We start from the raw sequence: 6,238 nt of genomic DNA on the forward strand, positions 1-6,238 counted from the left end.
ATTCAGGAAAAATGTGATTAAATATAAGATATAACATAATATTAACTAATTCTGTAATCCACCCTTGAACCATCATAATAACCACATATTTGATTCATAATCTTAAGTCATTTCTTCTTGAAATTAGGAACGGCTAATAAAGACCTCAATTGTTTTATATTACATATTTTACAAAAATACAAATTGTGTCAATTAAAGCTTCATTTCACATGTCAATTTCAAGAAAGTGGTTTATTTATAATTACAGCCACAATTTATTGACAGAGATATGGCACATACAGGAGAATATAACATTTGTATCTCTGCTATGGTTAAAATGATTGAAATGTATGTATAACATTCAGTCCTGTTTATCTTTAAAACAATCATCATAAGCAGCAGCAACGTTATACTGCACAGCCACAACAGCTTAGTGAAAGAGAGTGATGAAAAATAGCATTCACTTCAGATAACCAGCAGAGCCAACATCAGCAGCTATTGCAAATACTTAGTAAAAGGACACAATGCTTGATTTATCAAATCATCAAAGAAATTGTCCATTGCATTTGAAATTATGTTTCAGCAGTGTGTTTTACAGCATGACAGCACTTTACAACAGTTTGGAAACAGGCAAAGACTGTCCAAATACAGGCTGGCACACAGAATGACACTAACACTTCATATCACATATTTTTCACTGACAAGCCTTTTTGTAAGTGTGTGTGTGTGTATTATTCCACCAAATATTCAAAATCAAAGTGTTTTCAGTCAATAAATGGGACATATGCTTGGTTTTTAGTTGCATCAACAATTATTAAGCTTTAGTTGTTAAATACAAGAAGTTGGCTTTTATGTGCATCCATATTTAACAGAACTAATGAATCACTCCAGGCTTACAGTGTATCAGTGAAGGTGTGTATAAAGTGTTCACATGATGCAAAATGACTGGTTCACGTGGCAGCAGTGATGTCAGTGAGCTGAGGCCCTTGAGCAGTAACAAAAAGAAATCCACAGATAAACATACACGGGATACAAACAGCAAGAAGGCGTCCACACCACCTTTAACAATCGACACACAGATGCAGGGGAAACATGTTAGTTTGTATATGTGTGATTATTTATTTATTATTAATTTTTTTAAATCAATTTGCAATTAGCCTACAAATGTTTCATTGTATGTCCTCCTACCCTTCTAACACACTGCTGTGTTTGTTTCGACATAGAAAGGAACTGTGCAGTAATTAAGCCAAGAGTTAAATAGATAATTGCATTATCTGAATAATCCAAAAATGGTAATGAGTGGGATGATTTTTATAATTACAATCATGACCATGTCATAATGACTCTGTGGCTAACTTAAAAATTAACTCCTGCCAGAGAATACACTACATGACAGTAAAACAGGCTTAGAAATGGGCTCATTTGATATTCTATAGCTGTAGAAAGGCATATAAAAATGATTTACACTTGCCATGCCGGATGGAAATCTCCAGTGCGTGATCATGGGAGGTGACATGTGTGAGGACACGGTTCTATGAGTCAAGTTGATCCTATTAGGTGTTTAAATGGATTTTACATGGGTGTTAAGGTTGAGAATGTGCCATCAGACATGGAGAGGGAATCCATATTCATGGTGCATCACCCCGGCAACACGGAAAAAGCCGGTTATAGACCATTTGAGCCAGGGGTAATTGTTTATCTAGACGCCTCTCTCCCCAATGCATAAATTGAGCTGTCGACTGCTCAGGGTGGACATTTTGTTTTCTCAGCTGTATATGTGTGTGTATATGTGAGTGTGTGAGAGGCTCAGCAGCAGTAGTATTACATGTAGCGTAAACCTCACTGCGATAAATGTCATTTGAGCAACCATTTGCATGAAAAAAGTGAAAGGAGGGAAAGTAAGAATCAGCTTGGCTCGGCTAAGCCCCAGAATAAATCCACTAAAGGGATGTTACACTTACACCCGTCTTTTGACTATCAGCTGGTCTTCTACTTCCCTTATTAATTCAAACTCAGTGTCTTATGTGCTGTTTTTAACTGTACCCCCCTTGTTTATGCACAGTCCCAAAAATCAGTTCATCCAAGGACAAGTTAGTTGAAAACTGTTATCTTTAGATATCTCATAAAGCTTTAGGTGATCAACTGATTCATAAGATTTTTTTTCCCTTGTCATTTAAATTTATATCTATATTTAGTCATGTAATATGTCATCAGACCACAGTCCACAGTAAAGTCTGTATATATATATACTGTATGTGTGTGTGTGTGTGTGTGTGTGTGTAAGTACAATTATTAGGCCTGACTGTATGAAGGTAAGTTTACAGGAACATGCACAGGTTGCCATGCTGGCCATGCATTGTGAACAGTCTCATGCAGACATATACATGGTCAGTGTTTGCTTTCAGGCGAATCTTTTTTTTTCTACTGTGAAACGGAACAATCCTGAGGCAACATCTTCCACAGACACACACACACAAAACACACTATGCTGTCCATCGCCATGGAGACAGATATAGACTGACAGACGCATGGTAGGAAAAACGTGAGGGCACTCTTAGCCTCAGACTCTTACGTTAAACAGGAAGTGGGCAGGAAAAAAAAACATTGCAATGTAGCTCAGATGAAATGTAAGAATTTCCTCTTTAGTTTTTTTTTTTTTTTTTAAATAAAGGTGGAGCGTGGGGGTGTGACTTCACCCAACCTGACAAACCTTGATGGCTGGGTAGGTTGTCGAGGTGAAGTGAGGTGAGGTGGGTGGGTGCCGGGGGCTTGGGGTGTTGTTGGTATTTGGCGAAGAGAGGACTCTCCTCAACTACGCGTATTCTTAAGCAATAACAACGTGATCCGTATTATCCACCCAAGAATACCCGTCACCGAAGAGAGTCTTTCAGTAAACACAGGGAGCTAAGCCAGAAACCACGTGAGCAGTGCCACTGCCATTGCATCATCATCATCACCACCATGGCCATCTCCTCCGCCATCAGCAGCCCCCCTTCATGCTCCAGAGGCAAACAGACACATACACATATAGAGAAAGTGGGGCAGTTGCATTGATTGAAGACACCTTGCTGCAGAGTGAGGCAAGGCTCCATCAATGGCTCCTCTGCATAGGAGAAAATTGACAACGGTGGCATTTTCAATCCCAGCCAGCAGCGTGTGTCAAAGGACAAACAGAAAAACAACAGAAAAGAAGGGTTTGTAAAAGCTCAGGTTAGCTTGACTCACTCTCTGTTGCCTCTGTACACAAACTTTGGGGGTGACAGGGGGTGAAGGGAGTGCAGTGTAACCTGAAACCCCACAGCAAGCTTCTTACCTGGGCCATGGCCGTGAAGCTTTCCCACCGTCTCCTGAGACACCTGATCCTGCGGTGACATACAGCTTCCCTGTCGCTGTTTCTGCTCCTGTTTGGCTCTGTTTGGCATTATGATATCTGGGAGAGTTGGGATTGAGAGGATGGGTGAGTGGAATGGGATGGGGGTTGGTGCACACACACACAGCAAAGACGGAGGGTTAGGGGGGTCAAGTCAGAAACTGCTTCAGTGTGACAATAGCCCTGTACACTCCATTACCAACACCACAAACTCTATCCAGCCCCCCCCCCCCCCATCCCTGCAACACAACAAGAGAAATCAACACGTAGATTATACACGGGAGAGTATGAGCAGCACATGCTGAGTACTAATTTGTGTGGTTATATTAAAATGCTGCCGTTTTATTTTCTATTTTTTTGCAGTACTTCCGTATTCGTGCACTTATCCCTCAGGCTAATTGCCATTGAGCCCTACAGATATATTGGGAAACGCACACTATGTCAAATAAAAAAATGTATGTGTACATGTTGTGATCCATAATAATTATATATCATATTTTGACATTTAATGTTAAAACTTCTTAAATGCTATTTTAACAGTTGATATATAGATTTGTCTTCTTTATTTTCAAATTAAAACAATGTGTTTAAATGTTGGAGCGAGGTGATGAATAATGTATGAAAAGTTCAAGCAAATTTATTCCATTCTATTCTAATTGAACTAGCAGGCTGAATACAAAGAGCATGCTTCAGCTAAGCCAATCCAAAATCATTCCATTGATTTGTTGTCTCAAATCAATATTTACAATTACTCTATGCATGGTTTGGCAGAAAAATAAGCTCGTTGTTGCATCTCCTTGATGCTGCAAGCTGACAGTAGATTAACTGTTTTGAAATTAGAATTTTACTGCACACATTTATTAAAATCAAGAAATAAGTCTTTCACTTTATAAAAGCAGAAGAGATTGACAATAAAAAGGATTAAGCATTTTGAGTATGTGACATTTAACAAATAACTAAACTGACTGAAATCAGTCCTGACAACCCAGTCTTGTTGATTTGGATGAAAAATTCAGAAGGTCTTAAGTAGAATAAATGGACAAATGAATAATCCCACATTCAGGGAGGGAAAGAGAAGGGAGCCAAAGACAGGAAAAAGTGGAGGAAGAGGGATTTATATTGAGAGAAAATTACACAAAGAATGGACAGATGAAACAGGAAAAAAGAATAAAGCAAGTGAGATACTAATCTTTTTTCTTGTTCTCCCAGCTTCTTCTCCTGTTTCAGTCACTCATCGTTCATTCACCACTCGACTCAATAGACACACACACACATTAGAATAAACACACACGCCTCATCCAAACCCAGGAGGACCCCCAACCATCCACCCGCCGAACAACCCCCCCCCCCCGAGCCGCAGAGAGCCGGGATTTACCACCTGCAGCCAAACACACACACGCTCTCACACATGCAGGCAGTCAGCTAGCCTGGCCCAACCCAGACCATCTGTGGAGAGGGAGAGAAAAGAGAACCTGAGGGCTTCAACTAGAGATCACCTCACACACACACACACACACACACACACACACACACACACACACACACACACTGAGGTTGGCCAGCCCAAGTATCATTGATTGTTCAGTGGAAGCACCCCTGAGATGCATCACATTACTCTCTGAGCAGAGGCAATAGCAAAAATCAACACCTAGACTTTTCTCTCACCTTTGCTTTCACTCAAACTTCCACAGACACACAGCAGAAAGACTACCACAGGTTGTTTTGAAAGGAGACAGAAAAAAATTATTAAGAAGATTGTTTAATGAATAAGAAAACTGAGGACAAGGCATTTGGAAAAAAAAAAGATGAAACAGATTTGTGGCATACAGTCTGTGGTGTAGAGCCACAAATAAAGAAATATACTGCAGTTAAAAGGAAAAAAATAAAATGCATTCATCTGATGAAGAATAGAAATAAGATTTCCTTAATTTATAAGTATTCAAGGAGTGGGGGAAAAAACACCTTGTGTGCCATGGTGGCCTCTTACCCTTATTTCATCTTCTCTCTACTCTCTTGTAACCCAGGGTGTTGCCTCCCCTCTGCTCTTCTGATGCGGCGCTTCTAAAATTCACTCCCTTTCATTCCTTCTCCCCTTCTGCCGATGCCTTGCTAAGGGTCCGTAGGAAACTGGGAGGTGGTGATCTCCCTCCCTCTCCCACTTCCAGGAAGAGCTCCCAGAGGAGAAGGAGGAGGCAGATCCAGGCAGGAGACGGAGGATCCAGCAGAGGGGGCGGCGGTGGAGGCAGCAGTGGTACTGATGCTGCAGTTTCTGTGGCCAGAGAGAGATGAGTGGCGGGATGGATGCTTAACAAAAGATCTCCTCCTCTGTCCTTTTCTTCTTCTTTACTTAGTCATCCACCACTTCTTTGTCGTCTTCCACTCTCACCTTTCCCTCTCCTCTCCTAGTGCTGAAAGAAGCCAGTTGTTGCTCTGCCGCGGCAAAAGAACTGACAGCTGGCGACGAGCCGGCAGAGCGAATGAGAGAGCAGAGAGCAGATGGATAGGAGAGAGAGAAAGAGAGAGAGAGAGAGAGAGAGAGAGAGAGAGAGAGTGAGAGAGACGGTGTGGTGTGATGTAGCATCTGTGAGAGAGTGATAGAGAGGTGAGCAAGGGATACCGAGGTAGAGATGGCCAGGGGGCGGGGGGATGGACAAAGTAGGAAGAGGAGGAGAAAGATGGAGAAAGAAAGGTGGGGTTGAGGTAGGATGAAGAGAGGGATGAGAGAGCGGGAGCAGATAGGGAGAAATGAAAAAGAAGAAAAAAACAGAAACAGAGTGAGTGAGAGAGAGAGAGAGAGAGAGAGCTGTTGCAGCAATGAAAACCTTCAGCCACCAGCAGACTAACGGACTCGTCCCTGCTATGAGGAAGAGAGTAATTAGATTTGAGTTT

The 6,238-nt window shown here is 41.5% G+C and overlaps 1 long non-coding RNA gene across 1 annotated transcript; it reads right to left on the reverse strand.

Annotated features, from left to right (window-relative positions):
- Positions 1 to 216: 216 nt before the first annotated feature.
- Positions 217 to 5,811, reverse strand: LOC142369945 (uncharacterized). The gene is made up of 3 exons (XR_012767746.1): positions 5,337 to 5,811; positions 3,293 to 3,409; positions 217 to 3,082 (listed from the first exon to the last, which is right to left on the reverse strand). It is a non-coding gene; the product is annotated as an uncharacterized LOC142369945 (long non-coding RNA).
- Between the last annotated feature and the right edge of the window lie 427 nt (positions 5,812 to 6,238).

Source organism: Odontesthes bonariensis, chromosome 20, assembly GCF_027942865.1.
Source record: "Odontesthes bonariensis isolate fOdoBon6 chromosome 20, fOdoBon6.hap1, whole genome shotgun sequence".
Lineage (NCBI taxonomy): Eukaryota > Metazoa > Chordata > Actinopteri > Atheriniformes > Atherinopsidae > Odontesthes > Odontesthes bonariensis.